The 26885-nt window shown below is 41.2% G+C and overlaps 1 protein-coding gene and 1 non-coding gene across 2 annotated transcripts in view; one reads left to right on the top strand and one right to left on the bottom strand.

The window, feature by feature from the left end:
- The window catches only part of Cpe (carboxypeptidase E), a 69560-nt gene that overhangs the window by 41626 nt on the left and 1049 nt on the right, over window positions 1-26885 (bottom strand). The gene's annotated exons all lie outside the window — the stretch shown is intronic.
- Window positions 21070-21140, top strand: Trnag-gcc. The gene has a single exon. It is a non-coding gene; the product is annotated as a tRNA-Gly (tRNA).

Genomic DNA, 26885 nt, shown 5'->3' with positions numbered 1-26885 from the left:
AGGGAGGAAAGAGAGAGAGGGAGGAAAGGAGGAAGGGAGGGGGAAGGGAGGGAGGGAGGGAAGGAAGGATAGAAGGGAAGGAGGGATGGGAGGGGGAGGAGGAGATGGAAGGGGAAAGGAGAGGGGAACCCCCAGGAAAACTGAAAGATTTACCAATTTTGAAAAATATCAACTGCACAACCACTACCTGATAATCCACTAACCCTTTCCTGTTCAACCTACCCAATTTCATATTATTTTCCAGACTGAGAAAATGGCTTTCTCTCTGCTTCCTGGGGCCATTGGTACCTTTGCCTCTTTGTGAGGAAGTTTCCTACTTTTCTAAGTAAAACCAAACCCAAGTCCTGAAATTCTGTGAGAAAGGATGGCTCCCGGTAGTAAAAGGTGGCCAAGGGTCAGTATTCTGGCTCCTCTTTGAGGATTCCCTTCACTCACTGACAGAAACACCTGAGAGCCCACTGTGTGGCAGGTGCTGTCCAAGGTGCTGATAACAGGAAGAGCGGCTCCTGGCCATGCTGAGTTTGTGGTCCAACCAGGTAAACTACTGCCAAAGCAGGAGGATGACATAGCCAGGACTCCAAGCCATACAAGGGACAAATAGAATCCTGGCCTGGGGTATCTAGCAGGTGAGATAAAGCATGAGCAGATGAGGAGGAGAGGACAGAGCAGGCAGCCTGTGCAGAGCCTGGCATGGCAGAGCCTGGGCTCTGAAGTGAAGTGCCACTGAAGAGTTCAGCCAGTCACCTGCTGCACTGTCTCCTGCTGGTTGATATCGTGTTGCCTCAATGCCCCAGTGTCCTTTGGTGTGAGTGTGTCACCTTGTCACAGTATTGGGAATGTAAAACAGCATATGTGCCCCCTCTCCCCAGAAGCCAGGTGCTCACCTCCAGCTAGCCAAATAGTGGAAGGTGGCCCACGTCAAAGTCAGAGCTTGGTGACATCTTCTCCACATACCTTAAGCGTTCATCATTATTCATCATTCCAACCATGCTTTAAAAGGAAATGAAAGGGAAAAATTCATGGATGGTGGGATAGCTCTTCTGAATAATACTGCTTTTATCTTGCTGTACTGATTCCAAATGACAAAAAAAAAAAAGTGTTAAAGCTGCATGTGGTGTGGTGGTCCATGAATGCTCACATGCCTGAAAGCCCCGTGCTCGGGAGGCTGTGGCAGAAGGCGCTCAGGTTCAAAGCCAAAGGACTGGAGAAGGGCAGTGTACACCTAGAAAATCTGCCTGCCAGGGGCGTGTCTCATTCCTGTAATCCTAGCTGCTCAGGAGACTGAGATCTGAGGATGATATTTGAAGACAGCCTTGGTAGAAAAGTCTGAGACATGTCACACCATTCAAGACCCACTACTAGCCAAGAAGAAGAAGAAAGAAGAGAAAAGGAAAACCTTCCTGGTTATAGAAAGAGGCCCTGAGTTTGAACCCAAGTCCTGCCTAATAATAATAATAACAATAATATTAATTCCTAGAGTAATTTTAACAACTTTAAAGCTTGATATGAGAATTATATAAGCTTTAGAAATTCTAAATCCTGGGGCTGGGGATATAGCCTAGTGGCAAGAGTGCCTGCCTCGGATACACGAGGCCCTAGGTTCGATTCCCCAGCACCACATATACAGAAAACAGCCAGAAGCGGCGCTGTGGCTCAAGTGGCAGAGTGCTAGCCTTGAGCGGGAAGAAACCAGGGACAGTGCTCAGGCCCTGAGTCCAAGGCCCAGGACTGGCCAAAAAAAAATTAGAAATTCTAAATCCTTTGGGGGTCTTTTTGGGGGTTTTATTGCTATCATATTGCAGGAGAAAAACATATAAATCTTATAAAAAGAAAAAAACACCAAGGCTTTCCCCAGTATTTTATAAGCAAGCTCAGAAAATATTTCAAACTGAACTCCTCCCTTTTCCATATTAAAACAGAATATTTCTCAAAGGCCATTACTAATTTAGTTTGAACAGAATCATAAATATACATGAATGGCTCTTTCCTCATAATCAGAAAGACCTTTGACTAGTTTCATTAAATTTATTCCTAATGTAGAAGTGGTTTCAAGACCTAAGTTAGTTCTATACAACAGCTTCCCTGAGAACAACAATATCTCCTATGGAGAGACTGAAAGCATACACCCATCAGCTGGCTCACACTGAGAGGACAGCAGATTAACTTGTTTCCATGGAAACCTGTCAGATCTTTTTCCAAAGGCTTTTCCATCCATCAGAAGGTCATTGGCCCAGAGGTATTTTCAGGATTGGCTCAAGCAACATTTTCACTAACTTTATCTATTTATAATTTATGAGCAGCAAGGCTAAAATAAATTAATAATTCAAAACCACTGTTTCCTTCAAACTGATTCATCTGGAATTAATTTATAATGAGATACTTATAAGTGAACTCATTCTTCTGGTATTGAACATATTAAATACACACACACACACACACACACACACACACACACACGCTGGTTTCCTGCTCTGTCAATCACCACTTTGTGAAGTCACTGGAGTTCACTTGCAATGCAAATCTATACTTAAGAAATAACCAGCTGTTCCTACTTTTCAAGCTCAATTTTATTTCCAGGTGCATTCTTCTCTTTCCAAATATACATATGTATGTGTGTGTGTGTCCAAAATTTCTTCTGACTATGTAGAACAGTTAATATTTGCCAAACTCCCTAAATGGTAGAAACAAGTAGAAGACAGGTAGCTGACAAAGGACTATTGTTCAGTCTGTTAACACACACATACACAATTTACACAAGAAAATATTCTTAACTTCTTTATTGCAGCATTGTTTATTTTTCTTGCCTAAAGCCTATTCTTACAAGCACAACATTTTGTTTTTCAAATAAGTATGTCTGACTTTAATGTGTGTACAAATATACTCAAATTATTTCAACTCGGGGCTGGGAATATGGCCTAGTGGCAAGAGTGCTTGCCTCATATACATAAGGCCCTGGGTTTGATTCCTCAGCACCACATATACAGAAAATGGCCAGAAGTGGCGCTGTGGCTCAAGTGAGAGTGCTAGCCTTGAGCAAAAAAGAAGCCAGAGACAGTGCTCAGGCCCTGAGTTCACGGCCTAGGACTGCCCCCCCCCAAAAAAAAATTATTTAAACTCACTCCTCTATTGTAGGTCATCCTATTTTACAGCAAGATTCTAAAAAATGTAGGCCTTTGTTTTTGCTTATTATTTAAGAAAAACCTTCTTTGGGAAAAAAATGTTAGTCACATATACAGAACGCTTTTCAAGATACAGTTGATCAGATAGATTTAACAGATTGAGATTCTCTTCAAATATTAATTCCTAGAGTATTTTTAACAACTTTAAAGCTTGATATGAGAATTACATAAGCTTTAGAAATTCTAAATCCTTTTGGGATTTCTTTTTTTTTTCCCTATCATATTGCAGGAGAAAAACATATAACTCTTAAAGAATCAAACAAACAAGATTTTCCCCAGTATTTTGTAAGGGAGCTCAGGAAATATTTCAAACGGAACTCCTCCCTTTTGCATATTAAAATAGAATATTGCTCAAAGGCCATTACTAATTTAGCTAGAACAGAATCATAAATATACATGAATGGAAGGTCACGTGACTCTTTCCTCATGTTCAGAAAGACCTTTGACTAAGCATGTCCAGAAACATAAAGAGCTACCCAATTTTCAGGTATCTCCTGGCACCTTTATGCCAGAGGCTCCAAAAAAGTATGAAGAAAAACTCTGGATAACCACTTCTTGGACCCTTCCTCTTCTACATCCCCAAACCTTTTTTTAAATGACAGTATCATTGCACTTAGCCAGTGCCATAATTATCTCACTGCATATCCATTTCCCACACAAAAGTTTCCAAAGCATCAGCAATCTTTGCTTTTATTTGCCAATACTGGGACTTGAACTCAGGGCCTGAGCACTGTCCCTGGCTTCTTTTTGCTCAAGGCTAGCACTCTATCACTTGAGCCACAGAGCTACTTCTGGCCTTTTCTATATATGTTGGGTCTGAGGCATAGATCCCAGGGATTCATGTATACGAGGCAAGCACTCTACCACCAGGCCATATTCCCAGCCCCAATCTTTGCTTTTTATTTGAGAAAACAAGCTCAGTCACTTGCTAGTCTCAAGGTAGACAATGATCAAGCTAGAATTCAGGGGCTGGGGATATAGCCTAGTGGCAAGAGTGCCTGCCTCGAATACACGAGGCCCTAGGTTCGATTCCCCAGCACCACATCTACAGAAAACGGCCAGAAGTGGCGCTGTGGCTCAAGTGGCGGAGTGCTAGCCTTGAGCGGGAAGAAGCCAGGGACAGTGCTCAGGCCCTGAGTCCAAGGCCCAGGACTGGCCAAAAAAAAAAAAAAGCTAGAATTCAGTTAAGATCTCTCTGATTCCCCCCAAACCCGCCATGATATAGTGTCTGTGGAAAGTGGGTTCCAGGACCCCTCATCATGGATACCAAACGCCTTTATATAAAGAAACTGTTCCCCTCTAAGCTCTCCCCCCTTGGGCATCAGTTCAATGCTTTTTGAAAGTCATACTGGCTCAGCCAATAACAGCTGCTCACTCATCACTGACTAATCAAAACAGTTTACCAGCGAGGCCAAAATAATGGCATCCTTGTGGACAGAAGTTGTTGGTGAAATCAAGAACCGGTTTCATTCTCCTAATGGAATCCAAGCCACTGGCCTTCCACTTGCTTTCTTATACTGCTCTTCTCCCCATTCTTTCCAGTAAATAAATCAAGAAAACAAAATCAAGCTAGGTGCCAATGGCACACACCTGTAATCCTCGCTATGCAGGGGGGCTGAGATCTGAGGACTGAGGTTCAAAGCCAGCTCATACAACACGGTCTATGTCTTATTTCCAACAAACCACCCAGAAGCCAGAAGTAGAGCTGTGGCTCAAGCAGTAAGAGCAGTAGCCTTGAGCCAAAAAGCTCAGAGACAAGTCACAGGCCGAGTTCAAGCGCCAGGATCAGCACAAAACTTTTTAAAAATAAAATCACCTCTCAAATCACCAGCATCAGCTGTAATGTTTCATGGAGATGAACGTGAAACCTCCTAACCATCACAGTACAAGGAACACTTGCCATTTTGAGTGTTTATTATACGAGTTATCTGATCAGATAAACACAACCTGTTTGACGTCCACCCTCCATCCCCATAAGTGTCTAGATGGCCATGAGAAAACCCCCTCCAACACAGCACAAGTTTCCAAGGGAGCCTTGAAGAAGAATTGGAGCAGCCACACCCCTAAAGGAAAGGAAAGCCAATGTCCATCTTGATCCAGTGGAGACTAGAAAGGGGAGACACAATTACTCATCAAAGCTACATACTTAGCACCAATCACTTAGCACTTTATGTGGTACTGATTAACCAAGAGCATACAATAAAGAGTACCTACCAGATGGCTGACCTCAACCTCTGCAGCATGAGATAAACTAAATTAAACAAAGTCATAAGGAAAGGCTAAGCAAATAAGAGCCGGGGGAAGAAGAGGGAGGGAGAAAGAAGGACATGGAAGGAGATTTGAAAGAAAATATCAAAAAAGAAAGTCCGTTTTAAATACAAAAACCAGTCAGCACTGACAGTCCATCGCATGCTGCTAAAAACTCCATTTCCAACACTCATTTGTTTTCACAACTTCTTTCTGCTAAGGAGAGAGGAAGGGGGAAACATTCCCTTGGAGAAGACACAGAGGCCAACTCTCAGAAACAATGAGCCAGATTTCCATCTTAAGAGTTTCCCAGTAAATAATCACTCTTCTATTTCCTTTAGGGTTAGAAGACACGCAACACCCTCTGAGAGGCATTCTCTCTGGCCTTGGGTTTGTCTATCGACCACCTTGAAATGTAGCTTTCTGGAGTATGTTTTGCCCTCTAGCCTCTGATTCTCAATCTACCATAGAAAGGAAGGAAACCCCAAATACACACACACACACACACACACACACACACACACACACACACAAACACTCCCTCCTTTTCTTCCTAATCTTAGGGAGGCATAGCTCCGTCTGTGAAAAGAAAAAAAAATTAAACATTGGATGAGATGTTCTCATTCTCTCAGCTAACCTCAGGCTTTCAGTTCGATCTTTAAAATATCTCCTAATATTATTCTTTATTAGTATCCATTTTTGGAAAGAACAAAAAGAAATACATGGTTCTTTCTCCTTTGGTTCTCTGCTTTTTTTTTTTTTTTTGGCCAGTCCTGGGGCTTGGACTCAGGGCCTGAGCACTGTCCCTGGCTTCTTCTTGCTCAAGGCTAGCACTCTGCCACTTGAGCCACAGCGCCACTTCTGGCCATTTTCTGTATATGTGGTGCTGGGGAATCGAACCTAGGGCCTCATGTATACGAAGCAAGCACTCTTGCCACTAGGCCATATCCCCAGCCCCTCTGCTTTTTTTTAATAACAGAAAATTTACAAAATGTCTGCCTCTTACATCAAATACTAATGAATTTCTATTTTTCTAGAATGATGAGATTCCAAATACATAGCAGAAATAAGTGACCATTAATAATTGGTTGTTTGGCAGCTGGAGTCCTCTGGGTCCCTTACTCCTCAGCTGGGGTGACTTTTTCACAGGCTGTCAACAGGCCCATTAATAATCAATCTGTAACTATGGTTTTAATTTTTTTTAACTTTCATACACTGGGCTTGTTCTTCTGAGTTGTTCATAGAGTAAATGACTGACCCATAAAGCTCTCTTATTAAGGGAGGGAGGAGGCCTCATGTGCTTGACAGATAAAACGTCTTCAAAAAGAGAATCAACTGGTACACAACCCTGAGATTCTGGAAATTCCATTTATACAGAGCCTCTATGGAAGTTTTATAGAAATCAATCATTTTTAAAAGTCCTGAGTAGAAGTGAAGTCCAAAGAAACTCTATAAAACAAGTAAATTGCCCAGGTACCAGTGGTCATGCCTATAATCCTAGCTACTCAGGAGACTGAGATCTGCAAATAGGTGTTCAAAGCTAGCCCAGGCAAGAAAATCAGTGAGCTTCTTCTCTCCAATAAACCACCAAAAGCCAGAAGTGAAGCTGTGGCTTATAGGTAGAATGTCATGCTTGAAAGAAAAAGCAAAAGGGCGGAGCTCAAGCCCTGTGTCCAAGCCTCAGAACTAGCACCAAAATAAAAAGGTGAATTAAGACTGGTACTTTCCATTAGTTCAAGGAAGGAAGCATCACCATATTCTTCAGCTTCTTGGAAAAGGGCTGAGTTGATGTTTTTAATCAATTCACCTGACTGTGGGAGGTAAAAATGGCTAGAAGCTTCCAACCAGCCTCACCCACCTTGCTTTCCTGTGTTCAGTGTATGTCTGTCAATCCATCTCCAAGATGAACGTCTCACATGCTCAAGAACATAGCTGCTTCCAGCATACTAGAGATACAACTAACAACAACAAAAGTGGTGATTTCACCAATGGGAAGAAAAGGCTCACCATACGAATCTATTCCCATCATGTACTCTTGTGACTTTGTATTACTATTCTGTACACTTACGAGCTTTGTCATGGCTCTTCACTGACGGCCAGTTATTTCCTCTTGTGTCTCCCTTACTGCACTTAATGAATATGAGGAACTCATTGCAGTGTCCTGTCATGCCAAACATTCAGGACTTACCCAAACCTACTGCATCAGAAATTAGTGGCAGGGCCCCATCAATCTGTGTCTTAATAAACTTTCTGAGGATTCTGATGTCCTTTCAATGTTGGGAAGTGCTGGTTTACTGCAACAAGTATGCATTTTAGAAGTGACAACCCATAGTTTTTAAGTTCCTATATAACACTACTGTTGAATTAATGACACTAATCAAATCATTTGTTATCTCTGAGTTGTCTCTCCTTTCCATAAAATAGAGAGAATACTGAGAAATGCTTGATATGGAATGAACCCTCAAGAAATGCTACTAAATGTGTCTGTGTATATATTTGTGTATGTGTGTGCATATACATATATACCCACTATATATATACATATATATATGCACACTGGTGTGGGTATACATTTTTTGGTGCCAGTACTAAAGCTTGAACTCAGGGCCTTAGGCTCTTTGCTTGGGTTTTTCACTCATAGCTGGTGCTCTACCACTTAAACCATACCTCTACTTCTGGCTTTTTGCTAGTTAATTCGAGATAAGAGTCACTGATTTGTCTGCCTCATCTTTTCTTTTTGAGGTAATGAGAAATGTTCCAAAATTGTGGAACTCATGGCAAAATTCTGTAAATATACTAAAAAAAAACTTTTAATTGTATCTGATGTGTGAAGCGTTTGATATATAACTCTATCTCGGTAAGGCTTTTTGAAGTAGTTGCAGAAAAGGTTTTCTGCCATTGAAAAGAAAAGAGGTTAAGTTTTAGGTTAGAGCTTGAGAACAGTAACCTCTGAAATCTCAGGAAACTGCTGTGAATTCAGCTCCATGATAGTCTCCTGGATTATAATGAATGGAAAAAGAGATTTTAAAAAACAAAACTGAGAATGCAATTCAAAACATGACTAACAAGATGTTGATGTTAGCAAGCCAGAAAACACATTCCCCGTGGCATGTGCTGCAATTTAAATTTTGTGCAACAATTAAACCATTGTGTGTGGAAGGATTTCAGAGCTGGACTCCAATGTTATCTATTTCAACTCGCAGGTTTTCTTTTTTAAAAAATGATTAATGTTTTTCCTACCACTTCCCCTTCATCAGTATCCAGATAGCCATTCATATTTAATAGAACTCTAAACAACTGTTTTCTGGCATATGGAATTCAAGACTCAACCATGAGATTTTTTTTTATTTGGAATTTGTTAAATTATCTTCTTTTCTGGGATGGGAATCTGGCCTAGTGGCAAGAGTGCTTGTCCCGTATACATGAGGCCCTGGGTTCGATTCCTCAGCACCACATATACAGAAAATGGCCAGAAGTGGCGCTGTGGCTCAAGTGGCAGAGTGCTAGCCTTGAGCAAAAAAGAAGCCAGGGACAGTGCTCAGGCCCTGAGTTCATGGCCTAAGACTGGCCAAAAACAAAAGCAAAAACAAAAACAAATTATCTTCTTTTCTATTTAGTTGACATACACCTTTCTTTGTTGGAAAGTCTCTCGTGATATCCCCACATTTTACAACAGTACCTTTCGACATTTTTTTTCAACACCTTGCTCAGACAGTCCTACATAACATAAAAGAACCAACTAGCAATCAAAATATTCCTCATAATCCTGAGAACTTTCCACTCACTCCTTGTATTGGCTTTTTTAAATCTGAACTCATGGAGTGCTTGCATTTCAGCTCAAGACCAAATATGGCCCAATATTAGATTTTTTTTTAAGGGAGGGAAAGGGGGAATAGAGCCTACCATTTCACATTCCAGATTTCCAATTAATCATTTTATTCTAAAGGGGAAAAAATCACTCCAATATTTTTTAATCTTTCTCCTTCCCATTTTTCAACTTGCCAAATTCCCACGGTTGTTATGACTCTTTCTTCTCCAGTGGAGTTAATAAATTTTTTGGTGGTAGATTTGAAATTTGGATTTTAGGTCACATGGCATCATATAACAGGCCCAAATCATCTGAAGCACAAAAATCCTTAACAACTGAATTCTGTGTAATACTGAGAATAATACACATGTTACAAATAGGACCAGTCATTTACAAAATGCATCCGAAGAGGCTGGGTGTCTGTGGCCCACACCTATGATCTAGCTAACTCAGGAGGCTGAGATCTGAGGGTCACTGTTCCAAGCCATCCAGGGCAGGAAAGGCCCCTGAGAATCTTATCTCCAATTAACCACCAAAAACTAGAAGCAAAGCTGTGGCTCAAGTGGTAGAGTGCCTGCCTTGAGGGGAAAACACTAAGGGATAAAGTTGAGTTCAAGACCCAGTACTGGCGTATCCCCCCCCCCACACACACACACGCAAAGAATCTGTATCTAACATCTTAGTGAATATGTCATAGCATTCTCTATCAAAACTGTACCTTTAAACACAGCTAATGCCAGATGGTCTCCTCAATTAAAAAAAAAAACACAGCAGGAAGCAACATATAAATGCAAGGAGCTAGTCTACAGTCTCTTAACCAATGAAATCATTTCCTAGTTGCTAGGCTATTCTCTTACCATAGCAACCCCTACTTGGGGGGGGGGGGAATTGGATTTCATGACAAATGAACTGCCCACCTTAAAACTTCAGATCACTTACTCTATGATAATAAGATACTTTAGCTGAAATAAGTGCCAAGATTTTTTTTCTGACCTCAGATCAGTGATCTTGAAAAGCCATTTTTGTATTTGACACTCAGTTTCTAATTTTCTGTTGCCCTAGATAAAAATACTTTACTGCCATTACAGAGTAACAGTACCAAGTGCAAAGTCAAATGTTAATGTCTTAGAAATTTCCCCTGGTACATGGTCTTCTTTAGTTTTGATTTGGTTGGGCTGTTTGGGTTTCTGATTTCTTTTGTTTGTTTTGTGAGAGGATCTCACCATGTAGCTCAAGCTGGTCTCAAATTCATAATCCTCCATTTTAGCCTCCCAAGTGTTGGGACTATCTGAGAGATATGGGCAAAACATTTTTCACCATAAATAATATGACAATCAAAAGTTATGGGAAGAAAACTGGGAGTGAAGAAAGGGGTGACATTATCCAAAAAGAAACATATTCATACCTGACTTACGAAATTGTAATACCTCTGCATATCACAGTTATAATAACAATTTAAAAAGTTTAAGTTATGTCTGGGCATCAGTAAGTAACTCATGTCTGTAATCCTAGCACTCAGGAGGCTGAGATCTGAGAATTGTAGTTCAAAGCCAGCCCAGATAAGATAGTTCATGAGACTTATCTCCAATGAACCATCAAAGTAGTTCAAACCCTAATACCAGCATCAAAAAGAGAAGGAAGATGGGCTGGGGATATGGCCTAGTGGCAAGAGTGCTTGCCTCTAATACATGAAGCCCTGGGTTCGATTCCCCAGCACCACATATACAGAAAACTGCCAGAAGTGGCACTGTGGCTCAAGTGGCAAAGTGCTAGCCTTGAGCAAAAAGAAGCCAGGAACAGTGCTCAGGCCCTGAGTCCAAGGCCTAGGACTAGCAAGAAAAAAAAAAAAGAGAGAGAAGGAAGAGAAGAGAAGGGGAGTTATATGAAGTCTCTTCATGCCTTTATTCGTCCCTTCTGCTCAAGTGAGATGCACCCTTTCAGAAACCCTGTCTAGAAGCACTGTGCTTGCTCCGCTCCTGATGCTAAATTGCTAGTAGAATTTATCATCTTACCATTTCTCATAGGACAAAAACATTCACGCATATGAGTTTCACATATACTCCTAAGTCTTTACAATAATGCATGCTACTCTTTTTCTGTTTAGAACAGGAGACTTTGTTCCAATTATAGCTCTTATATATTATTTTCCTTTCCTTCTTTCTTCCTTTTGCCAGTCCTAGGGATTGAACACAGGGCCAGAGCCCTGTCCTTTAGCTTTTTTGCTCAAGGCAGGCATTTTAACACTTGAGCCACAGCTCCACTTCTGGCTTTTTGGTAGTTAATTGGAGATAAGAGTCTCATAGACTTTCCTGTGTGGGCTGGCTTTGAACCTCAATCCTTAAGATTTCAGCCTCTTGAGTAGCTAGAATTACATATCTGAGTCACCAGCACCTAATCCACATTTCTACACACACACACACACACACACACACACACGTTTGTACTATCTTTAAGTAGCTGTACACTAGAATCACCATTCAACAGGCAGCTTATGAATACAATGTATCTTGATCAATGTCACCCCTTTATTCAATCTCTCAACCTGCCCAACTCTATAACTTCCCTCAATTTTCTTAATTTTACAGGATATGCATTGAATTCTATGACTGCATTCTTCTCATCCTTTCTCTCATCAACCCCTCTGCCTGTCCCCGTTTCTCTCCTTTCAAGCACCGGTTTCCTGGTGTTTATTTTGTTAGACTGTGAGTTGGCCTTTCTAAAGAATTGCACCATTTGAGTTCTCTCCCAAATCTACCATATTTGTGTACACCTGCATACCAACTCAAATGTTTACTTATGTATTTATGAACTAATTCTAGCTTCCACAGAGGAGAAAAAACATGCATTCTTTGTCTTTCTGGGCCTGACTTACCTCACTTACCATCATTTCTTTCCCCAGGTCCTCCCATTTCTTTGCAAAAAAAAGGCACTTACTAAATACATGATATTTTAACAATTCTGACATCATTTAATATGTTTCATAAAACAGCCATGAATAAAGACACTGTGTGCAGGTTGTTGGTTTGGAAAACATTCTCCACAAATATGTGCTTTTCCTTCGCACAAATAACTTTTTTGCACAGTAACACTGAGGGCAGACATAGGAATGGATCAAGCCAGGTACTGTTTTCTCAAAGGAAATCTCACCCAATTTGGGGTTGTTTGTTTTCTCTGCTCTAACCTCCAGCAATACAACATGTGATTCATTCTGCACGGTGCACACCAACAAGGAACCATCTTGGCATTTGTAGACACCCTCTCCAAGGCCATTCCCAGTGCGCATGCTCTCCTGGGACCAAGACTCCAGTGAAGAATGCTATCAGGAATCGGCACTGAAAAACACCACTGAGATGGGAAGGACCTGGTTGATAGTCGTCTCCCAGACTACGTGTGTGTGTGTGTGTGTGTGTGTGTGTGTGTGTGTGTGTGTGCACGGGCACATGAGCCAGCACTGGGGTTTGACCTCAGGGCTTCACATGGTCCCCTTAGCTTTTTTGCTCAAGACTGGCATTCTACCACTTCTGGCTTATTGCTGTTTCATTAAAGATGAAAGTTTCTCAGACTTCTCAGCCTGGGCTGGCTTCAAACCATGATCCTCAGATCTCAGCCTCTTGAGTAGGTAGGCGTGAGCCACCAGTACCCGGCTGGACCACTGTGAATATTCATTCTAGGAAGCACTGTGGTAAGGTGGGCATCTGATCTTTTCTCATAGAACTTCATAATGTTATTGTTCCTGGCATGGCTGTCTTTCCTCAGACAATCATTCCTTGAACAATCTTTAGGTTTTCCTAATGCCTTTCGTCTGCCAGTTTGGTTTGGTGGAACCCAGAGCCTCATGCACCTGCATTACCACTAAATTAGAACCCCAGTTTCTATCAGGGATCCTCTTGAAGCAAGATTAAATAGCTGATTCCATCTCCCAAAGTCATCTGCTTCACAAAAGCAAAGGAACCCAGTAAACTACGATACTTCCATCGTCTCTATTAGCCCCCCAACTTTCCCTTCAGCCACCAACCATCTCTTCTCTCGGTCTCTCCCTCTGTGTCTCTCTGTCTGTCTCTGTCTCTCTTTCTTTCTCTGGCTCTGTGACTCTGAACTAAACACATCCCTCTCCTTTTTTATTTAATTTCACTCATTCCTCTCTTTGGAGGCCCAGCCCTCCAAAGACTTCATCAGAGCAGTCTTCCAACAAAAGCTTGTTTCTTCCTAGAGAGTGGATTTTAACTGCCAAGAAAAATACCATTTTCTGCATGAGTTTATAGTATGCCGGAGTGATTTATTTCAATCCCTCCCCCCCATCCCTGTCTATCCAGCTCCAGCACACACATAACCATTTACAGTACCCAGGTCAGGAAGCTCTGCAGGGACAAACTGAAAACACCCGGGTAAGTTAGATTCTAGTGAACGCTCTTACAGGGCAGGTCCACACAAACAGGCCTGGCCATAAGAAATAACGATGCTTACTCTCCATCTGTGTACTTTCTTAGAAGACACAGTTTGAGACCAGCATTCAACTGCACATCAGGAAACAAGTTCCAGGCTTCACGACCCTGAACAGATTGTTTTATCTCTCACTGAAACTCAATGTAATCATCTGTAAAATTGGAGTGCTCCTTCCAATGAGGAAAAGATAATCTCTCATTCTAATGGCTCACAATTCTATGGCACCCTAATGAAGACTGAGTTCAACATTAAGAGTAATTAGAAACAAATTCACCCTCATCAGAAACCTATAATTGGAAAAAATTGTTAAATATTAAATATTTCTGCATAGTACATTTCTCTGCCAAAACCATCTGATAAACTACATGTTCATTATTCAAGTGTTAGAGAGATGTAGCTCAATGAATGTTCTAGAACAGCTGCCAATTCAGGGAGCCAAGCTGCAGGCTGAATTCTCCTTTAGTAACTCATCTGTGCCACTTTGGTTGTTTTTCTTATGTTTTCTATGTTGTTTAAAAATATGGTTTGTGGTTTGGTTTGGCTTGGTTTTGAGACAGGGCCTTGCTATATTGCCCAGGCTACCATTGAACGCATGTCTTCCTGCCCTCAGCCTTCAGAGTATGCAGGCCTATGTCCAACCCAAGCATACTTTTTAATTGCATAGTCAAAACAGTATTAACTGAACTATATTTAACTACTAAATCAAAGCTATCTAATATCTTTCACTTCTGGACTTAGTAGAGAGTGTTGAATAGTAAGTTACCTAGGGAATAATGTTGGTAATCAATTGTTTTGCTATAATAAAATATATACGGTATATGTTATACATTTACTACACTATGCTTATAATTATATGATTCTATAATACCGATCAAGTGATCAACTTATGTATGGAAATTAAATGTCAGCATATGTTTTATCCCAAACATATGTATTGTCCTGGTGAGAGAAATAGACCCCAAAGACAATAACTCCAAAACTATCTTTTCTGACAAGATGAAAAATCTCATGTTAACAGAATGAAGTCATCACGTACAATAAGTACTGAAAACTTACATTGGACACGGTGAAGAAAAATACACAAGAAGCATAAACAATAGTCTGTGTGTGTGTGTGTGTCCATGTCCTGGGACTTGAATTCAGAGCCTGTCCCTGAGCTTTTCTGCTCAAGGCTGGCACTTGAGTTACAGTTCCACTTGCCACTTTTTAGTTTAACTGGAGATGAGAGTCCCATGGACCCCCCTGCCTGGGCTGGCTTGACACCACAATCTTCTAGCCTCCTGAGTAGCTAGGATTCCAGGCCACTAGCAGCCCTGCTGCATGAACGAGATTTAACTTGCAAAGAATGAAGTTCTCTGTCCTACTTTCAAGTTCCTTCATCTTTTAAATACTACTCAAATTTCCATTTCCTTCTGAGAGTCCTTCCTTGAGGATTTCTCTTCTCTCCTCTCCCTTCTCTTGTCCTTATGAAAAAAATTTAATACCTTCACACTAGTTACTGAAGAGCAACACTGTTACTGTTGCTACCATTTGAATACCTGTTCCATTCACTCCTACAGTAGGTACTTAGCTATTATTGTTAAATATGCCCATTAGAGCTATAAATTAAGAACACATTAAGAAATGAGAGCAACAGCACTGTGTGAAGTGAGCCCTGCTACTCAAGAATTTAATTTTCAAATGGGCATGGGTTTGAGAGCATTTCTATCTACTATTTCAAAATGTCTGAGGAATGAATGACTTTATCGTTTCTTAGTGATCTACTCGCATTTGGGTGATTTAGAACTAAAAGCTGTGAGTGGGGCCCTTTGATAATAAAACATTTTTACCTTGGTCTACAAACCAACACCATCATGGAAAAAGTGGCATGGTGCAGAATAAGCGTCTGTTTGGCCTGTTGGAAATGTTGATGGAGGTATGAATATTTTCCTTACAACACTGTCTTTATAGAGTCCATAAACCCATTACATTTGTCCAATGATTTTCAGAGGAAAATCAGCAAGTCTTACCGTTCTGTGCATTCATTTAAAAGTGGAGGTATGGCTCAAGTGGAAAAGTGTAGCGAAAAGCTCAGGGACAGCACCCAGGCTCCATGATCAGCACACACACATACACACATACACACACACACACACACACACACACACACACACACCAACTATCACATAGTTCATGGATATAACTGCTGGAGCAAAGCCTAGAGATGTTCTCAGCCCATAATCTATCAACACAGACATGAGTAAAGCAAGTTTTTAATATCTCTAGCTCCGTCTGTAGTTCCCAGTAGAGGGTAAATTAGAACCTGTACTGAGTTTGAGATATGCAATGAAACTCAATATAACTTGTGAAAATATCGATCTCTATTAATACCAGATGCTAGCCTGGACAGTTGAACACCGGACCCAACGATCCGTTGTTTCTTTGAAAAGAACTTTACAAACAACACTGAATTCAGACACTATCCTAACATGAAGAAAGCTAATTTGGGAAGGCTTATACACTCTTTCCCTTCATTAACACATAGCAGGAGGAATTTTTACCAGGTATTTTGCACATGTTCAACACTTCCGAAGTTTTTTACAGAGCACACAGTTGCAACCAAGAAGTAGAAAAATACGGTAAATACAAGAGAGAATTCAACTTACAGTCTAATAAATGAAAACTAGGAAGCTGTTACTTGAGGTGGGCAGGGAGGGGGAAGTTCTTGAGGGGGGGAGGGAGAGACAAATGAAGACAGGAAGTGTAAGAGAACACAGTCATCATGCTCAACGAGCACGTGTGGAAATGGAAGTAGGAAAATGGGTGAGTGGTGTTGGGAGGGCTGGGGAGAATGATGGACGGTGTGACATTGATCAAGAAGCATTCTACTAGGCTGGGAATGTGGCCTAGTGGTAGAGTGCTTGCCTCTCATACATGAAGCCCTGGGTTCGATTCCTCAGTACCACATATATAGAAAAAGCCAGACGTGGCGCTGTGGCTCAAGTGGTAGAGTGTGAGCCTTAAGCAAAAAGAAGCCAGGGACAGTGCTCAGGCCCTGAGTTCAAGCCCCAGGACTGGCAAAAAAACAAAACATGCAAAAAAAACAACAAAAAATACATTCTACTCACTAACATCTTGAATCAAAACCTCTTTGTACAAATACTTAAAGATTTTAAAACATGATTTCTTTTTTTTTTAAAGCAGTAGCAAAAATTCTCTCAGAAGAACACTTCTGCTAATTGAAGAATCAAGCTGTGAGCCACTACATGCAGAAGCTGGTGCTAAGTGTATGCTTTCTGATGCCCTGTGGGGTACACCTTATAAGACTCATAGAAAGATCTGACTTATTTGATTTTGAAAAATCAATAGTGGGCTGGGAATGTGGCTTAGCAGTAGCGTGCTTGCCAGGCATGCACGGAGTGCTGGGTTCAATTCCTCAGCAGCAAATAAACAGAAAAGGCCAGAAGTGGTGCTGTGGCTCAAGTGGTAGAGTGCTAGCCTTGAGCACAGAGGAAAGAGCCCAGGACCAGGCCCAGCCAAAAAAAAAAAAATCAATATTCATCTTACTGAGGTTACAAATTATAAATTCAAAATCCTAGTTATTCTTGCAGTCGTTAAGTTCCATTCACAAATCCTAATCTACTCATAAATCTAGCCGATTCTGTACTCACTGTAAAAAGGAAATAGGCTATCTATGGAATTGATTACATTCTCTTAAAACATTATTTTAACACATATCCAGCTAGACACGGTAGCAGATGCCTGTAATTTTAGCACTCAGGTAGAAGCGGAAGGAGCATAAATCTGAGGCCAGCCTAGTTCTACACAGGGAGATCAAGACAAGCCTGCAGTACATAGTGAAGCCATCTCAAAGCCATCCTCAAGGCCTTGAGGACGGAGCTTAGTGGTAGAGCACTTACCTAGAATGGGCAAATCCATGGGTCTGACCCCCAGCACCACATAATCGATCTCTCTCTCTCTCTCTCTCTCTCTCTCTCTCTCACACACACACACACACACACACACAGCCCTTCAACTGTACATGTAACTTTAATATATTAACTACCTTTTGTTTGGCATACAAATACCAACTTATTAAATAATATTAAATATAATAAAGTATATTACATGATATTCTTGTTTTCTTAAATGTTCCAATACTGTCATTAAAATTTCCAATCAGAAATTCCAAAACTAGCCAGGGGCCAGTGGCTCACACCTATAATCCTAGCTCCTCAGGAGGCTGAGATCTGAGGATCATACTTCGAAGCCAGCCAGCGCAGAAAAGTCTGTGAGACTCTTGTATCTAATTAACTACCAGAAAACTGGAAATGGAGCTATGGCTCGAAGTGGTAGTATGCTAGCCTTGAGTAAAAGAATACAGAGACAATACCCAGGCTGAGTTCAAGCCCCAGAACCAGCATGCACGTACACACACACACACACACACACACACACACACACACACACACACACACAGTGTCCTAAATTTAACTACGATGTTTTCTTTTCTTTTTTTTTTTTTTTGGCTAGTCCTGGGCCTTGGACTCAGGGCCTGAGCACTGTCCCTGGCTTCTTTTTTGCTCAAGGCTAGCACTCTATCACTTGAGCCACAGCGCCACTTCTGGCCATTTTCTATGTATGTGGTGCTGGGGAATCAAACCCAGGGCTTCATGTATACGAGGCTAGCACTCTTGCCACTAGGCCATATTCCCAGCCCCCAGTGCCCTAAATTTAAATAATTTATATTAAACGTGTGAGCTCACCCATTTGCTATTTTAGTGACATCCTTATGTTTATTTACCAGATAAATATAGAAAATTTAGCTTATAAATGACTACAAGACAGCCCAACCTTTTTTATTTATTATTATTATTTTTTTTTTTTTTGGCCAGTCCTGGGCCTTGGACTCAGGGTCTGAGCACTGTCCCTGGCTTCTTTTTGCTCAAGGCTAGCACTCTGCCACTTGAGCCACAGCGCCACTTCTGGCCATTTTCCATATATGTGGTGCTGGGGAATCGAACCCAGGGCTTCATGTATATGAGGCAAGCACTCTTGCCACTAGGCCATATTCCCAGCCCCGAGCCCAACCTTCTTGTACTTTTGGTATATTGCGCTAAGAAAGAGGAGAGAAAAGGAATCTCCAGAGAGAAGGAAACCCCACAACAAGCAAAACCCGAAACACGATCTTGTGACTCAGTTAACAAGCAGGAGCCTGCAACCTCCTTTCACAACTCTTATTTCTGTCAGAAAGAAGTGGAGGAGTGTGAAGGAGATGGAGAGATACCGCTGGGGTGGATTATGGAGCTGGTAACATTCTGTCCTTGCTTGAGAAAGATCGTACAGACGTAGCCAAAGTCTGACTGTATAAGACTCAGATTGTGTCTGCCTCAACTCCATTCAACTTCTTAAAATAAATTCGTTACCTGTGGAACTATTCTTAAAATGTTTCCTAAACTATCATTTCTGTGCTTTTTGGGGGGTAAGAGATAAACGAAGAAAATTGTGATAAGATCTTCTCTGAAAATGAAGGAAATGATGTTTTCCTTATGCTTTATTTATTCTGCATTAATGGGGCTTGAACTCTGCCTTGGGTCCATTCCCAGCCCACGTTCATCTAAACACTTCAACAAAATCAAACTACCTGCATCGAGTTCCTATAAAGATAAATGTCACCTAAGTCTTCCTGTGGGACAGATACAGAAATGCTATTAACTCAGGACCAAACTGGCAAATATCTACAGAGAGGGCTAGGGAAAAAATGTCTGATGGGGAATGTGTATACACATATCCAGTGAGCTTATGAACCAAGTTTATCAAACAAAAAAAACCCTCCCAATTACTATGCAGACCACTTTGCTTTCTTAACACCCACAGCAAAGGAATAAAGCTAAAAGGAGAAAGAAAAGAAAATCTAGGGCTACATTAGTATTCAATAATCTCTCCAAACCTACCTTGGAGGGTACCCAGTAGGGACCCACACAACAGCAAAGGCCACCTATTAAAAAAAAAAAAAAACCTGTAAGCTGTCAGACTGTGTAAGTAGAAAGTAGTCATACTCAAAGAAAATCCCTCAAAAGGAAAAAAAAAGCTTTTGAAAATAGTTTTGCAAAGGAATAAGTAACTGAAATAAAAAGACCAAGTTCTCCATGCCTAGTGAGACTTATGAATCAAAGTAAAAACAAGAAAGAAAACTAAAGGCTACTTTATATATGCAAGTGAAACCTATAAATATAAGTGCCAGAGCTAAACTGGGTGTGTGTGTGTGTGTGTGTGTGTGTGTGTGTGTGTGTGTGTGTGTTGATTGATCCTGGGGCTTGAACTCAGGGCCTGGGAACTATTCCCAAGTTTTTCTGCTCAAGGCTAGCATTCTATTATTTGAGCCACAGGTCCACTACCACTTTTTCTTTTCTTTCTTTCTTTCTTTTTTTTTTTTTTTTTTTGTTTTGGTAGTTAACTAGAGACATTTCTGCTCAGGCTGGCTCCAAACTCTGATCCTCAGATCTCAGCCTCCTGAGTAGCTAGGATTACAGGCGTGAGCCACCAGCATCCAACTTGGATTTTTTTTTTAATCCCATTTAAATTGAGCTGGACATTGTTCAAAAAGAAATGTAATCTTTCTCTGACTTACGTAACTATAACTCCTCTGCGCATCACCTTTATGATCACAGTAAAAGAGGCATGAAAGAAAGACAAAAAATGAATTATTAAAAAAATTGGGTTGCATTAGGACAAATGGGGAGAATGTTGGGCACTAATCAAGATGCAATTCAACTGACATGTTGGACTGAGATTCCTCTGTACAACTACTTAAAGATAATTTAAAAAATTAAAGTAAGTAATAAAGGGGACACAGAAATGAAAGGATAAAGATTGAATGAACGCAGTAGTGGTGCTCACTGGACAATATGTTGAAAACAAACTATACAACTTGTGGGTGAGGACAGGAGAAAAAAATGGGAAAGAGGGAGGAAGGGGTGACATTGTCCAAAATGAAATGTACTCATTATTGGACTTTTGTAACTGTAACCCCTCTGTATATCACCTTTGTAATAAGAATAAAAATTAAAATAAGTTAAAATTTTAAAAATAAATTAAGATTACTTCTGTACCAGGCATTGGTGGCTCATGTCTATAATCCTAGCTACTCAGGAGGCTAAGATCTGAGGGTTGCGGTTTAAAGCCAACCCAGGCAGGAAAGTTCATGAGACTCTTATCTCCAATTAACTACTAAAAAATCTGGAAATGGCACTGTGGCCCAAAATAGTAGTACACTAGCCTCGAGCACAAAAGTTCAGAGACAGTGCACAGGTCCTGAGTTCAAGCCCCAGGACCTAAATAAATAAATATATAAATAAAATGACTTCTGCATTCACAATCAACTTGCTACCATCAAAACCTAGACCAACTTATGCATGGGTGGTTCAGTGGTAGAATTCTCGCCTGCCACGCGGGAGGCCCGGGTTCGATTCCCGGCCCATGCAGTCCAATGCTACACTACATTTGGGCTGGGGATATGGCCTAGTGGCAAGAGTGCCTGCCTCATATACATGAGGCCCTGGGTTCGATTCCCCAGCACCACATATACAGAAAATGGCCAGAAGTGGCGCTGTGGCTCAAGTGGCAGAGTGCTAGCCTTGAGCAAAAAGAAGCCAGGGACAGTGCTCAGGCCGAGTCCAGGCCCCAGGACTGGCCAAAAAAAAAAACAAACCTAGACCAAGTCTTCATGTATACATGGTATTACTAACTATATACCCATACAATATCATCCATCTATAGTTTTTTTTTGGGGGGGGGGGCATTCTCCAAAAAGTGAATCTGATTCTTAAGAAAAAGCATTTAACAAGCTCACTTCTCTTTGCATGAGGGTCCTGTCCATTTTGTCAAGTGAATGCGGTTTCTACAAGTGTGTGAACTTCATTCTCATCTTGGAGAACTGGGCTGACATTGACAGTGCTGCCACCACGACTAGAAAACTTCAAACAGAAAATCTGTGCTGAACAATGTGACGATTTGGAGCAAATGAAACTATTTCTCTAGGACCAATGTTCTTTAACACACAAAAAGGGCCAAAAGACATTTCTTTCTATAAATGCCTCTCACATTTCCACTAGTTCTGCCTACAGGTATTTTCTTTACGCTTGCTCTTTCAAGGGTATGACTGGGAAGTCCAAAGCAGGAAACAAAAATAGTATCCTTTCTCAGAGGGTGATATTCATTTTCATACTGAAGAACCAATGGCACATTACCTGATGGTGCAAAATGCTTGCTGTGCACACATGCAAGGGTGGAGGGCTTTCCTCTGTAATCTTAAATGGGAGGTCAATCTGGACTGCACAGCAAGTTCAAGGCCAGTGTGAGCTACATAATACCAAGGACTGATGATGGAGCTCAATGATAGAGCTCTTGTCTAAGCATGCCCAAGGCCCCAGGTTCCATCCACAGCACAGAAGGGAGAAAGGAAAAAAGAGAGGAAGGGAGGGGGGAAGGATAAGGGAGGGGGGAGGGAGAGAGGGAGGGGGGAGGGAAGGAGAGATGAAAGAAAGGGAAGTAAAAGGACAGAGGGAAAGAAGGGAAGAGAAAGAGAAAAAGAAGGAGGAGAGGGAAGGGAAAGGAGAAAGGGAGGGACTGAAGGAAGGAGAAAAAGTTAGGCAAGTAGGGGGGAAGGGTTTCCAAGATTTTTACTTCTGCCAAGACTACAAGAAAATTTAGTAAGCATCTAAGCAATGCCATGATAAATTCTTTAGGAAAACAAGTCAGACTGCCAAACGCAATGTTGACCTTGTCCTAGATTCATTTGCCCACCTGAATGAACAAGCCAAAAAGATATTCTCAAATAATGATAAACATTTCGTTCCCACTGAGTGAAATAACATATGATGTCAACCTGAAGAAAAGCAGGAAGGCCTCACCTTTTTCAAATCAAAGAAAGACAAACACTTGTGGAGAAGGAGAAAAACTCTTCAGAGCTGTCTCGGAGGCCTGAGCAGCCCTAGGAGAAGATGATGGCGCATCTCTGAGGAAGCACCCCACTTTCCATGATGACAGAGCCAACAAAACACCTTTCACCCCAACAAGTGAAGTTCATAAGAACTAGACACAGGCAACTCCATGGAATTCTTTTCTATAGGCAGCATCCCAGTGGGAAAGCCCGCTTTGAAAGTGGTTCCCTTTCCCAGGCAGAAAGAGGAAGTAAGCAGTAAGAGGAAGTAAGGCCAAAGCCTAAATTCACCAGCCAAAGGAAGGGTTCGGATGCACGGGTCTCCTATTGCAATGTCTGATCAAAATTATTTCTGCTGTGGTTTCAAAAGCATACTCATTTCAGTAAACATATCATAAAGCATACATTACCTATCACTAAGCTAGTTGTTTATAGGCAACAAAAAAAGAAAAGGGGACGTTTTCCCCCACCTGATAAGCTTTCTGTATGCAAGGGAATTGACAAGTGAATCCTGAAAAATATGATAAAAATAAACAAGGGGCTACTGCTGTATTTCTCAAGATAGAAGTTCCAAGAAAAGGGGCTGGGAATATGGCCTAGTGGCAAGAGTGCTTGCCTTATATACATGAAGCTCTGGGTTTGATTCCCCAGCACCACATATATAGAAAATGGCCAGAAGTGGCGCTGTGGCTCAAGTGGCAGAGTACTAGCCTTGAGCAAAAAGAAGCCAGGGACAGTGCTCAGGCCCTGAGTCCAAGCTCAGGACTGGCAAAAAAAAAAAAAAAAAAAAAAAGAAGTTCCAAAGCTCTATTTTTTTAGAAGCGGGATTCCCTTGTGAAAGAATGGAAAAGCCATAGTAAGCCCATCTAACTTGGAGACTTGAAGTGGACATTAGCGTATCAATGAGTCTCATCAGCTTTGCAATATATCAACCTGATGACCCTTGTTTTCCTAATTTCTATTAAACCATGCTAAATCAATATTCTGCTGAATACACTTTGGGGAAAACTGGATTAAAATGTCACCCTTTGCAGAACAGCTTGTTATTTCTTAATAATATATTTCTCAAAGGAAATGAATGGAAAAATGAGGACTCCAACCCATATATAAACCATTAAGAGTCACTGCTGACACCCCTCAGGGACCCATGTTCGAGGCCGGCTCCCTCGCTCATCTCTTCTTTCAGACAATCACCACTCAGTTAAGAACATAACTTCTTGCCAGTGCTGTGTTGACTCCTTTGGTTTCAAACTAGCTCTTGACATGTGTGGTTGGATCTAGTTTCTTCTCCTGAACCTACCATCTCCTTTCACCAACAGTAAGGTGCTACCTGGGAGTGATCAATCCATAGGGATCCATATAACCTGTTAGGAAAATGCATCAAACAAATAATCCAGCCTCCATTTCTCTTTTTTCCCAAGTTTGCTAGAAATTTTAACCAGCAGACCATCTCACGTGCAGACACAGTATTTGGCAAATGCTTTCTGGCATTCATCCACTTCAAATTTTTACAGATTTCAGAGGAATAGGTCCAAAATAATCATTCCAGAGAAAAACCCATGCTCTAAGAATGTGGTTAAGATAATATTTCATCATAATTCAGATTTCCTTCCCCAGTGCGATCCTGGACTACAGTAAGAGAATTCGGGTTTTAAACAAATGAATCTTGACTCCTACTTAACCCTGAGAGGGATGGTTTGGGAATATGCGCTCTATCACTCAGCCATGAATTAGTGGAAGTTTCTTTTTTTGTATTCCAGCTAGTAAAGAATCAAGCTAATTCCCATGGTACCATCAAAGAATGTCTATTCCTCACAAATTAGTTTGAGATTTCCCTTCCTTTCTTGACAAATTCAAATGTTGAATGTCTGAGGAGAATCATTGTTAAGAGACAAGTGTGTTCGGAACAAGTATACAAATCTCTTCTCTCAGCTCAGAAAGAGGTGGTATATAAACATCCTTCTGCAAAGTGCTCATCTGACCAAGACAATCTCCCTTGCTGCTTAGACCTCAGGGAGAGACATTCTGTGTTTCTGTTATTTCCTTGTGCTACAGACTTTCTACTATGATAACTAACTCCTTAGAAATTAGCTTGTTGTTGTTGTTTGGAGCTAAGCATCCAACCCAGAGAATTGAGCATATAATATTCTACCACTGAGCTGGTTATGATTTTGTTGTTGTTGCTTCAACTTTAAAGGGAAAAAAAAGCTAAGAGAAATAACAAGCTTGATACTTCCCACTTGCAGGACAATAAAATGAATATGAACAACTTGATGATTTAAATTATGTATTATTTTCTAAGGCTAGACTTAGAACGTTATTTCAAACCTCAATGAGGCACTGAGAAGGTAAACACAGTTACAGCCCTTGCTCTCTTGCAAAAGCTATCTGAGTAACAATGGAATTTGTCAATTTGAATAATCTGTACATTTTCTCGTTCTTTTCCTGCACCAGGCTCTGAACTAAGGGCCCGCAGAGTGCCATTTAAGCTATACCCCAAACCCTTCTGGGTTCATTTGTTTTCCATTAAGCTCTTTCCAAAGACTAGAGGCATCCTATCTCTGCTTCCCAAGTGGCTTGGATTATAGGCATGTGCTACCACACCAGCACCTTTCCATACACTTTTCAATAACTTAATCCCCCTTACATCTTATACCTATTCCCTTTCTCCAGTCTTTGCATACCATTAATACCTTTAGGTTGTCTTTGCACTTGCAATTCCCCATTCCCCGAGGGCAAGGACTATCTTCTGTACCATTCATAGAATCTGGCTCACCAGGCACTGGGGGTTGGGGGGGAGAGGGGGAGAAAAAGAAGAAAAAAACTAAAGGAGCCAATTTCTACTTCACAATAGGTTTAAATATTCCTTTCACATTTCCCTTTTACCTTATATCTACGTACTGAAATTACTACATAATGTCTAATCAGCTTTTACTGTTTGTCTTTTCTGTCCCTGTTCATTTTTCATTTCTTAAAAAAAAAAAACTTTAAAGGGAACTTAAATGGTCACTTATAAATGACTATTATCTCTTTTTCCAAAACTTTCTATAAAATTATTTCACTGGAGGCTAGGATCATGGTAGAGCACCTGCCTAGCATCAATTTGTACAAGTACTATCAAACTTATATACTAATCATAGCTCTACGTTTCCTAGTTGTGTGGTAGTGTCTAGCCTGCCTATCTGCTCATAAAAGGTGTTGGGGAGGGGGGGGAATGAATCCAGTAGCTTGTATTTAAGTCTCTATTAGTAATACTGGAACCTCAAACTGACTTATTTATCAAGGAACTGTAAAGCACCGTGTTGTCATTTCTGAGTTTATCTTTGTAAGATGAATTAAATGTACATATATAATTTTTAATATTTTATTGTTCAGCACTGTTATTAACGGACTCATTTTCCCCAAAATATATGTTGAACAAATTTTTCTGTAATGTATATCCAGGCCTGCCTTGTCTCTGCTGGTTGCCGATTGCAATGACCAACCCCAGAAAGTTAGCAGTCTACATCACGCAAATCTCCATGGCACATTCCCAAGCCAAAGGACCACAGTGTCCATTTTCAAAACCTTATCTCAGCCATAATTCCTCCTGTAATCCTAGCTACTCAGAAGACTGAGATCTGAGGATCACGGATTGATGCCAACATGGGCAGACAAAATCCAGAGGACTCTTATCTCCAATGCATCTGCAAAATCTAGAACTGGAGGCATGGCTCAAATGGTAGAGCACCAGCGGTGAGCTAGTGGCCCCTGAGTTCAAGTCTCAGTACAAACACACACAACCCACCCACTAGACAGGACTCGGTAGTAGCGGCTTGACATATCCTGGGCAAGGAAAAGAAAGGAAAAAGAGAAAAGACACATAAAAGAAATGATTCTAGCCTTCCACTGCAAACTCTTAGCTTATTTTTCTTGCTTTCTTTGCCTTAAAGCAACAGAACACTGGATGCTCATTTACTACCGGAGATAACTGTAGCGGAACGTCGACCATCAGAAGATCGGGCCTGGCCTTTCCAACGGCCGGAGGCATCGCCCGCAAAGGCCCTAAGAAGGCTTTACAGTATGTCTTTCTTAATACTTAGCGTTCCACACTCAACGTGCGTGCAAGCGTGCCCTGGTGTGCTGGGAAGGAAGGTGGATGTGTGGGAGCATCACTTGGAATCAAGCCCGGTCTTCCCGGAGCACCGCATGGGGAAATCCTTTTCCGCGTGGGGAGGCGGATGCGGGGGCGCCCGGCGGGAGGCGGCCCAGCCCGCTCCACCGCATCCTCCCGGTTCCCAAGCATCCA

This window comes from Perognathus longimembris, chromosome 21 (assembly GCF_023159225.1).
Source record: "Perognathus longimembris pacificus isolate PPM17 chromosome 21, ASM2315922v1, whole genome shotgun sequence".
NCBI classification, from domain to species: Eukaryota; Metazoa; Chordata; class Mammalia; order Rodentia; family Heteromyidae; genus Perognathus; species Perognathus longimembris.
The sequence above is the reverse complement of the archived record's forward strand: the minus strand, read 5'-3'. Positions and strand labels throughout refer to the sequence as shown.